The 11207-nt window shown below is 53.5% G+C and overlaps 1 protein-coding gene across 3 annotated transcripts in view; it reads right to left on the reverse strand.

The window, feature by feature from the left end:
- The window catches only part of Jup (junction plakoglobin), a 27067-nt gene extending 18617 nt beyond the window's left edge, over positions 1-8450 (reverse strand). The window contains exon 1 of one of the 3 annotated variants that reach the window (XM_050156948.1): positions 8284-8450. The gene's annotated coding sequence lies outside the window, so the exon portion shown is untranslated. Of the gene's footprint in view, positions 1-7901; positions 8055-8283 lie in introns of those variants that run through there. The other 2 variants (XM_050156950.1, XM_050156949.1) reach the window with 2 other exon arrangements.
- Positions 8451-11207: the final 2757 nt, after the last annotated feature.

The following is an 11207-nucleotide window of genomic DNA, read 5'->3' on the forward strand; positions in this document are numbered from 1 at the left end:
GGGGGCCTGCCCAGGCGCTGGGCTAGAGATGGGTAGGAACAGAGACAGGGACAGGGCAGGTTTCCTAGTCGAATGGGGGGACCTTTGTTTAGCAGTGGGACTCTGCGGCATTGTTGGCAGCGGGGAGGAAGAAGCCAGCACAGAGATGACAGGGTGGAGTAAGGGGGCAGCTCAAAGGCAGGAAGAGAGAAGACACAGGCCCTTAAAGGGTATGCAAAGGGCCCTTCCCCCACTGGCTCCAGTCGGGGAAGAGCCCCGCCCTGCATGCCTGTTCTTCTGTGGAGCCAGCTGGGGTGTTGGCACCAGGCACCCTCCATCCAAGCTGTCCTGCAGAATGACGCCCAGTCCCGACTTTAAAAATAACCCTACCAGAGTGACAGCAGCCTCCGGCCTGGCCAGCACCTGCAGGGGACAGTCAGTAACAGGCTCAGCTAGGCTGGGCTGCTACATGACAGGAAGACACTGAGAAATATGCTCAGGAACAGGTTGCTGAGAGACCATGTTGGACCTCGGTGTGGAAACAAGGCATGTGGCCGCTGCACGGGGTGGGGCAGGCAAGGCTGGGCTCCCCTACAGGTCCTCTGGGTCAGAGACTGGCACCCTGTGCATACCCAGATCCACGGGCTTAGATCAAGGCAGGGCGGGCGTGGTGCGTGGGCAGCTTTGCAGAGGGTCTCCATCAGAACTGACCCCTAACTGGCTGTGGGCCTTCTGGCAAGCCATGACATTTTCGTTGTCATTTGACCCCTTTCCTCAGACTCTGCGTGGACCTGAACACAGCTGCTTCCTCCCTGACTCCCTCCTTCAACCAGGAGCGGTGGCCAGTCCAAACAGAATAGCCCCCACCTCAGGGGGGTCACTGCTTAGAGGGGTCACCAGCCCCAACCTTCCCTCCTCAGGGCTTCTAGATCCAGCTGGGATGTAGCCAGCAGTTCCGCGGACAGAAACACACCTTTATTGTACAGACAGACATAGGGACTTCCAGAGACTGCCGATACCGGGAGGGAACCCCTCACTGTCCCCAAACACCCCATTCTACCATGGTGAAAGGCTCCTGGGCAGACACCATGGCCTCCATCTGCAGACCAGGAGCCATGCGTGGCCAATGCTGAGGACAGAAGACAAGGGAAGTTTTCAAAGGAAAACCTCACTTCCAGCCTGGCAGCCCGGGCCGGGCCAGGCCAGGTCCCTGAGAAGGGGTCTGGAGTGGGAGAGGCTCAGGCCATGACCCAGCTGCTGTTTGTTCTCTCCTGGGCTGCATCCCAAAGCAAACAGAGCAGGGTGGGAAAATGAAGAGGATGTACAGCGGCCCGGCCGAGTGGCCTGACCCAGAGAACCTCAGGGTTCCCCTGCTGCAGCTGCATCCCGGCTGAGGACACTTTCCTTTGGGACAGTGTCCCGTCCCGAGCCAGCAGATGAGCCCAAACCAGGACTCCTGGGGATGGAAAATCACTCCAGCTGTTACACACCACCAGCCAGCACTAGCGCTGGAGCTTCGGCTGCCCCATTAACAGCAGCTGGAGCCCCGCCAGTTAGGGTATGATGCTGCAGGATAGGGCTAGACAGAAAGGACCCGAACACTTAGTCTCCAGACAACACAGCCTGCAGGAAGTTGCTCTGCAAGCAGGCTTCATGAGAACACCTTGGCTGGGTTTGCTGCATAGCCTGACGACTTGAGATCAAGCCCACTCCCCCCACAGATAACTGTTAGAAAAATGACAACTTGCCATGGTAAGGGCATGGGAGGACTTCTTGGATGAGGGGCTTAAGAGTAAAGTGCTAAACCTGGCGGTGGTGGCACACGCCTTTGATCCCAGCATTCGGGAGGCAGAGACAGGCGGATCTCTGTGAGTTGGAAGCTAACCTGGTCTATAGAGGAAGTTCCAGGACAGCCAGGACTACAAAGAAAAACCTTGTCTTGATCTCCCCCCTCAAAAAAAAAAAAAAAAAAAAGAGTGAATTGCTTGAATGGCTGCAGAAAGTCCTCCCCCAGCTGGGTTCTGACCCCTGTTCTGGGAAGGAATAAAATCAACTCCCCACTGTATACAGCACACACTCGGAAGGTAAAGATCAGCAGACAGGAGAGTGGGACAGGGGAGGGAGGGCTCAAGGTGGCTGCTTCACAAAATTCAGACTAAGGACAACTGTTTATTCTCAAAAACTTTTGTGCACGTCTCAGTTTTAAAAAATGATTGGGGCAGGGGGGGGGGCGGCGCTGGAGAGATGGCTCAGTGGTTAGGAGCACTGACTGCTCTTCCAGAGGACCTGGGTTCATTTCCCAGCACCCACATGGCAGCTCACAACTGTCTGAAGACCCAGTTGCTGGGGATCAGACACCTTCACACCAACGCATATAAAGTAAAGTTAAATAAACCATAAAAATATGATCAGGGGGGCTGGAGAGATGGCTCAGTGGTTAAGAGCACTGACTGCTCTTCCAGAGGACCCGGGTTCAATTCCCAGCACCCACATGGCAGTTCATAACTGTCTGAAAATGCAGTTCCGTGAGATCTGACACCTTCACACCAATGAACATGAAGTTAAATAAATCATTTAAAATTTTTTTTTAAAAAAATGATCAGGGCTGGAGGGATGGCTCAGCAATTAAAAGCACCAGCTGCCCTTCCAGAGGTCCTAGGTTCAATTCCCAGCACCCACACGGCAGCTCACACCTCTCTGCAACTCCAGTGCTGGGGCTTGACACCCTCATACAGACATACTTGCAGGCAAAACACCAATGTACATTTAAAAAAATTAAAAGATAATAATAACACTCAGGAAGCAGAGGCAGGGGAATCTCTGTGAGCTCCTGGGCAGCAAGGAATACAAAGAGAGACTCTGTCTTTAAAAACAAACAGCTGGGCAGTGGTGGTGCACGCCTTTAATCCCAGCATTTAGGAGGCAGAAGCAGGCCTCTGTGAGTTTGAGGCCAGCCTGGTCTTAAGAGCTAGTTTCAGGACAGGCTCCAAAGCTACAGAGAAATCCTGTCTCGAAAAACCAAAACAAACAAACAAACAAACAAAAAAAAAAAAAACGAAAAGGAAAAAAAAAAGGTGATCAAATGTGAATTTCTCAGGGAAGGGAGGCAGAGTGATGCCCCACAAGGAGGCAGCTCGTTGACTTCTCAGCCTCTTCCCTCTAAGGAGTCTAAAGACTGTCTCCACCTTGGGGAAAGGCAAAGAAAGCTGAGCATCCTCTTCTGCAGTCAAGAGGTCAAGAGGTCAGGACACCAGCATGGCAGACAAAGAGCTATCTCTCTCTTCAAACCTAGCCCAGGAAGTTGCTGGAAAATGGGGCGGTCCATGTCGCCAGACATCCACCAGATTCAACTCCGTCCCAGGAGAAAAGCCTCAGGTGTCTCTCTCATCTGCAGAGACACAAATCCCAGTGACCTGTCCTCAATTTCACCACTTTTTCTCACTAGAGTTACAGGGCCAGCCAGCTGCCGGATGCTGGTTTCCCTTACAGCCAAGTGGTTCTTCTCCCCAAAGTCCCCAAACAAAAAGTTTCCTCCAAGGACTCAGTAGGTCTCAGACAGACTATTCACTCACAGGAAGTGCCTGCAGGCCAGGATGAGCCTCAACCTGTTCCTCCTGCTCAAGTGAAGACCTCCTTACCCAGAGCTGGAGAGATGGCTCAGCAGTTAAGAGCACTTACTGCTCTTGGAGAGGACCCAGACTAGTTCCCAGAATCCATATGGCAGCTCACAGCCCTCTGTAACTCCGGCTGCAGGGGAGCTCACACTGTCTTCTGGATAGGAAGTCTTTTTCTTCTGTCTAACCTCTATTCTGTCCCCTACTCCCTTGTTCCGGGGCCCTGGGGTGGTAGAAAGCCACAAGTTCATCTACCTGTGTGGCAGGCAGCCAGAGTGACTTCATTCTCCCTCTGTGTTCCTCAGTCAAGGCTCCTTAGCGTTCTCCTCTCTGGGATCAGTAACCATTACACGCTGTGCTTCTCTCCTGAGTTTTTTTGTTTTGTTTTGTTTTTTTGTTTTGGATTTTCGAGACAGGGTTTCTCCGTAGCTTTTGGTTCCTGTCCTGGAACTAGCTCTGTAGACCAGGCTGGCCTCAAACTCACAGAGTCACAGAGATCTGCCTGCCTCTGCCTCCAGAGAGATGGGATTAAAGTCGTGCGCCACTATCACGCAGCTCCCCTCCTGATCTTAAGAATATGACAACCTAGTGGTCAGAGCCTCAGTCTTCAGGCTAAACCAGTACACAGGCTGCACCTAGCCCAAAGACCCCACTTCCAGGCCCATTCTGGTGCCAGGTGATAGGTTGGCAGAGGGGCCTAAATCAGACATACCCAAGAAGACCAGGTACCACCAAATCTTTCCCGAGGGGCAGGGCTCTGAATGACAGGCAGTCCCCACAACTTATTCTACCCCACAGCAAGGCCCTCCTGTGGCCATTACCACAGGCCAGATGGTCCCCAGCCAGGACAGCCAGTTCCCTCCAAGGAGCCCGACTGCACTACCTGGCATGATCTAGCAGGACACTCACCCAGGCCTAAACCTGACTCACATGTCTCCATTCTCCAGAGAGCACCCGCCCCCCTTTAACTTGGCAAAGCCCAGAATGCTAATGAAGCAAACAAATCCCACTTCCTATCCAGGGTCCAGCTCGGAGAGTTCCGACCCATGCTCTCCTTCCCTCTCTTCTCCCCAACTCCTGCCATCACCGCTCTTGATTTTCACTGGGGAGATTTCCCAGTGCTGGCAGCCCTGAGGATGAGTGAGTCACCCCCACCTGACAAACCTGTCCCGCCTTCACCACCCCCACGCGTCTCCTAGGGCTTTTCTGAACTCCCTTCTGTCTGTGGAGCTGAGGTTCTCCAAAAGCAGCAGTGGACAACTTCCAGTGAGCGCTAAAGATGTAGCTTACAGGGTAGGGCCCTTGCTCTAACATGTATGAAGCCCTGGGTTCAATCCCCAGCCCTGACTAAACCAGCCACAGCGTTACATGCCTGTTGTCATTCCAGCACTTGAGAGGTAGAGGCAGGAGGATCACAAGTTCAAAGTCTGAGCTGGTGAGATGGCTGGTGGGGTTAAGGCTAAATTGGATCCGTGGGACCACATGGTAAAAGTAAAAGAAATAACCTCTGAAAAACTGTCCTCTGATCTCCACAGATGGGCTGTGTCCTGAGCATGCTCAACCACACAGGCACACACGAAATAAATGCAATAAAATAATAATAATAATAATAATAATAATAAATGTTTTAAAAAGTTTGCCGGGCATGGTGGCAAACCTTTTATTCTGGTACTCAGGGGCAGAGACAGACGGATCTCTGTGAGTTCGAGGCCAACCTGGTCTACATAGCAAGTTCTAGGCCAGAAGAGTTCAAGATGAACCTCAGAGGCTAGCCTGAGTTACATGAGACTTGGTCAAGAAAGAAAAAAGGGCACAGGGAGGGGGGTGGTTAGTCCCATCCAGGTCTGGGAATGGGGATCCATGGGAACGACTCTGCCTAGTTTGGATTTGATCCTTAGCACCTAGAAGAAAAGTGAGAGAGAAAAGAACTCCTTCCTGAGTTGTACCGGAGCTAAACAGCAGAACGAAGTCTGAGCTTGGAACAGAAGGCTTCCTTGAGTCTAGCGGCGCAACACCGAGCAAGTTCCTACCCTTCCCTGAGTTTCTGAGGATGGAATTACTGCACCTGCCTATAAGGTAAGCATGATTCGTGGGAACCCTAGTGAAAGGCTTGGTACCATGTAGTCTTCTGGCTTTGAGTTACCATCAATCAAGCACTTATTGGGTAGATAGGTTTATTATTCCTGCTTGCCAAAGAGGTCGCTGAGCCTGCAAGAGGCAGGGTTGCCTTGACCCAAGCTATATAGGTAACAAGACGCTGCTCAAGAGACATAAGCTAGGTCACTCCAAGCCCCTGACCCCGTGCTCCATTAGACTAGCTCAATCACTGTTCTTCTGTGGACCAGCCAACTGTCACCTTGTTCTGAAGTAGCTCTGCACAGGGACGGGCCTTCCTCTCTTGAGCAATGGCCTGTGGGGCCCCCAGGAAGGGAAACAGTCAACCAGGCTCCGCTTGACCTTCCGTTCCCACAGGCTGCATTCTCCAAGCTCAACCATAGCAGGCCAGACGGCGGCTCCAGAGGGAACGGGGTGGATCCCGGGTGCGGGGGAGGCTCCTGTCACCCAAGCCCAGACTTGATCTGGCAAGAAATGACTAATTGGATCCTACCTTTGCTTCCCCTCCCTCCTGGCCAGTCAGAAGCCAGCTTGGGCCAGGCACCTCCTAGCCATACTTCCTCAGTATTGTCTTTTCATCACAGCCACAAACCAGATTAGCTAAACTAATCATTTAGCTCACGTAATTACAATACCTTCCCCTCCTCCACCTTGGCACAGAGAGGAGGAAAGACAGGTTGCTTGGGCCTAAACTTCATGCCCCTGGTGCTTCCTAGAGGTGGTCACACATACTTAACCACCCACAGGACCAAGTCTGATCCCCACTTAAGGGATTATTCCAGGGGAGGGTCTGATCTCCATCCCCACTCTCCCATCCACAACCAAGTATCAAGGCTTCCCAGGTGAGTCAGAGCAAAACCCACTGATGACCCTCGCCCCATCTTCCCTCTGCCCAAGGCTAGCCTGGGCATTCTTTCTCTGTCCCCCAAGGAGGCTGGGCTCCAAACACCTGTGAAAAGACCACACTTCAGATTTGTAGAAACCAGAGCAGCAAGCCCAGTATAAGTTCACAATTCCAGCCAGAGACGAGCTCTCAGCACACCGGGGACAAGGGGAGGGTGGCGCTCTCACTGTTCAGCCTGAGGGTGCCTGGCGTGGAAGAAGCCTTCCACAGTAAAGACTTCCTCCTGTCCCACTTTCCCCGCCAAACACTCAGGAAAAGGGTGGGTGGAGAAGGGACTTCTGGCAAACCCTCTGCACCTTCAGAATTTAGAAACTCGGCGAAGGGCAAGCAACATTCCTGCCCTCCCGCCTCAGTTGTCAGCCAGCTAAATAAAATGGGGAATGGGATGAGGGGTTGAGGAAAGACGAAGCATTCTCCCGATCTTTCTCAATGTGACCCAGCCCTGCCCTGCCCCACCCCCATTCCTGGGGAAGGGGCAGAGATCGGGAGAGGCGCTTAGCAGGCCTCATATAAGGGGGTGTGGTGGTCCCCAGAGGAGGGGAAAGGGAAGGAAGAAGACACTTTCAGCACCCTCCCACACCCCGCATTGATTCCCCCACCTCAGTCAGGCCTCAGGGGCCTAGCAAACAGGATGGAGGTGGGGGCAGGAAGAACAGGGTCAAAGCGCAGGCCTGGAGCTGGCTGGGGGATGGGGCTTTCCTCCAAGAAGCATCCTCAAGTCTGGAATCAGCTCTGAGCAAGGAGACAGGAAAATCTCAGAGAAGACTACCAGGGCTACTTTCTCCTGGAAAGTTTGTTTGTAGTGATTTCTCAACAATAATGGGTTGCAGAAATAAAAAGGTATCGCTGCTTTCCTATCAACACTCTGGAAAACACAGCTACTGAAAACTGGGCAAACGCTTCCTAGTTCTCTCTCCTGGCCCAGACTCCAAGCCCAAGCCACCAGTGTCTGACATCGGTAGGGCACTGTGCCCAGTTCCTTTACCAGTTCCCCAGTCACCCCATCCCACCTCAATAGGAAAAGGCATAGACCCGCTTATACTAGAGCGGAGGGAGGCGCCACAGGTACAGCTCGAAGCTGAAGGGCAGGGCCTCGGTCCTCCAAGCGCTCACCTGCTCTGCTCAGCAGGTGGGGACCGCGTCTCTGGGAAAATGTGCACTCGGCCCCCACAGTTGGGTAAGCTGGGCGCAGACAATAGGGCCCCACCCAGGCCTGGGGGAGTAGGGAGGATGACGCGTGGGGTGGGGTGAGGGTGGCCCCAAAGAGACCAGGCAGCAAGTTTCCCTACCGGTAAAATGCTGTCACCCTGAGCTCCAGGACCAGGCGGAGCGGGTCAAAGTCTGCCCCGTCAGCTCGAGGCGAGAGTCAGGGACACTGCGCCGTGCAAGCTCCGCGGGCCCCGGGGGAGGCGCGAACTCCGAAGCACCTGCCCTAGTTTCTCCCCGCCCTTCTCAAACCTGTGGTTCGTGGAGCCTGGAGGGGAGTTCCAACCCGGATCGCTCGTCCCAGGGGTAACGTGCCCAGGACCCCAGCGCGCCCCCTGTCGCCGGTGCAGGGTGCGCTCCCTGGCACCCGCCCTCACCTGCCCTGAGACCGCTGCAACCCGCCTCTAGATTGCTTGAGGTCCCTTCTCTACCCGCAGTGATATGCACCCCGAAATGCATATGTACCTGAGCGTGGAGCCGGGCCGGGCCGGGTCGGGTCGGGGTTGGGCCGGGATGGAGCCGGCGGGGGTAGCTAAATGAGCTCGGCGCGCTCGGGCGGCGGCTGCTCCGGACTCTGGCCAAGGCAGCAACTCAGTAACCGAACAAAAGGCAAAAGGACCTGACAGCCAAACCACACCTCTCGCCCCCTCGAAGCTCCTCCCCTTAGGGAGACGCCCACTCGTTGAGGCTAGCTCACTGGCTGCCCCGCCTGACTATCCCGTCGAGGGGCGGAGCCTCGCGCCCGGACCTTTACCACGGCCGCCTCTGTTTATGCGCTCACCATTGGCCCCAGGGACTGCCAGTCGGCTCTGGGGTGGACGCCAACTTGAGGTCTCATCATTACTCTGCATCTATTGGCAAATAGAAAGTTTCTTCCTTATGATTGGACAGGGGGCTGTCAGTAAGACTAAGGAAAAAGCCAATCGAACAGGTGGGGCGTGTCTTGCCCCACCCTAGCCCTGAGCAGGTGAGACTCATTACCGTCCCCTTCCCCCTACCTGTTCAACAGGTGAGTCAGGGGGCGGCCTGGGAAAGGACTGACGCCTTCACTGGCCAGCCGACTCAGCGTCAGGCTTATTCATTCCTGCCCCAACGTAGCAATAAGATGTTTGTAAAGCATTTCATAGGCTTTGTGCTAGGTTGGGATTCCTCCCTTCTACAAAAGCTAGAGTGTTCCTTCTATTTAGAATTAGAAGGCCTGGGTTTGGGTTCCCTCCTTAGTCTCGGTATGACCTCAGGCCAATTAGTTTACCTTTCACCCCGTTTCTCCTCATCGGCAAAGTGGCTTCATTAGCTTTATCTGTCTTAGGTTGGAGAGATTAAATGAAGTAAGCTATGTGGTGGTGCTTAAACAGCCAGGGATGTCACAATTTAACCAATGATATGGTCAATTTCAAGAACTGTTGGGAGGGCCCAGCGGTGATGGAGCACGCCTTTAATCCCAGCACTTGAGAGGCAGAGGCGGGAGGGAGGATGTCTGTGAATTCTCGAGGCCAAGCCTGGTCTACAGAGCGAGTTCCAGGACAGCCAAGGCTACACAGAGAAACCCTGTCTCTAAAAACAAAAAGCAAGCAAGCAAGCAAACAAACAAAAAATCTGCTGGAGCAACAAAGCGATCTGCATTAGAAGAATATTTTTAATGGACTTGCACGGCAGCTCAACTGTGCAAGCCCTGACAGCCTGAGTTTGATTCCTGGAGGAGGGAGACGATGAAGTCCCACAGGTTGTCCTCTGACCGCCGTGTCCCCGCCTTGGCACAGGTGCCACACAAATAAAAGTAAATAAAACGTGATGTAATTTTAAAATTAAGCTTCGAAGGGGTCACGAGACTAGGAAATAGGGTGCACTCCAAGCTAGGACCCCTTCTTACTTCAAGTCCCACCATATCATAGAGAAATGGAGCAGGAGAAGGGTCACTAAGTGTGTGTGTGTGTGTGTGCGCGCGCACATGGGGGCAGGGTGGAGGGCGGTAATAACACTTCAGGGAGAAACAGCCAAAAGAACAGTAATTCCATTAAAGATTAAATGATGCTATAAGGAACCTTTAGGAGGCTTGGGGGGGGGGCATCAGACAGATGGAAAGAAAGGGGGCAGCAAGCCCTTCGATAGTGAGCCAGGCTGGTTGGTTAGCTATTGGAAAGAACTCCAGACCGGCCAAGATATCAAGAAGTCATAGATATTTCCTCCTGTGGTTGCTGAGGTGACTGCTGCTGTGGCCGTACCACGAACCCAGGGTCCTAGAGATGTTCATTCATTCAGCACAAGTACTGAGCACCAGCTGTATGCGAGGGGCCAAGTTAGAGTCTGGCTGCGCAGAAAATCAAACGTATCCTAACTCTCAGAAAGTTTACAGAGCGACAAGAGTTCCCAGCTTGTGTGGGTGGGAGTTGAGTGAGTGGCTGTTTAGAAAAGGATTTCCTGAACACACACACAGACTCACACACGCACGCACGCATGCACAAGTGCTGATGGGCTAAAATAACTCCAGCTGAAGGTATCCTAACAGCGTCTGTGACCACAGTTCCCCAGCAGGGAAAAGAATGAGGCTTAACTTGTTCTCTTCCATCCAGTAAGTCTTCCTGGAAGGAGCAGGAAGATAGCAACATCCCAGATCTAGTTGCAGCTACACGTGCCATGTTGCCCAGGACCACTCCCCTTTGCTGTTTCCCCGGACACCCTGCCCCCTCCAGTTTACCTGGGAATCTTGATCTCCACCTAAACCCGCCCCCACCTGCCTACTTGCCCCCCTCCACGAAAAGCAGTGATCAGCCCAGAGCTCAGGAAGAGCTCACCAGCTCAAGCTGCTGCCTCTGCCAGGGTTCCACCCTCCACCCAATCCGCCCACCCAGTCACACACCACTTCTAAACCCTTCTCTGCACTTCAGCCAACCGGCAGCAGGGGAGGGCTGTGGAGAGAGTTGTAGTAGCCTAAGTGGAATTGGGGGGGGGGGGGGAAACGGGGGTTGGGGCTTCTTAATAAGCTCTGTGTAGCCCCAGAATGCACCCCTGCTTGTCTTCGGCAAGCCACGGCAGGTCTCCAAAGCCAAAGCTAAACTCCCTCCCGGGTGGAGGCTCCACTCTGGAAAGCGGCGCCAGCTCCTCCCAGATGGATGAATTTCCTGCGTGTTTCCTAATCTCCTACTATGTGCCTGCCAAACACGGGGGCTTCATCTGCACTCTTTCCTGGAATCAGCCATCTGCGTGAGGGATTTGGTCTCCTGGTGGGGAAGGAGGTATTTAGGAAGAGAGCTGAGCTCCGCTGTGACCATGGCCTCCTTTGCAGTTTGAACTTGAAGGAGAGGCCACCGGGCCATTTTACCCAATCTTCTGCTTCCCTTTAAAGGCAAGGATTTTTGTATTTGACAAATCTCCAAAAAAGGGAAATTCTC

This window comes from Alexandromys fortis, unplaced genomic scaffold (assembly GCF_014885135.2).
Source record: "Alexandromys fortis isolate MF-2015 unplaced genomic scaffold, M_Fortis_MF-2015_v1.1 scaffold_31, whole genome shotgun sequence".
In the NCBI taxonomy this organism is placed as follows: Eukaryota; Metazoa; Chordata; class Mammalia; order Rodentia; family Cricetidae; genus Alexandromys; species Alexandromys fortis.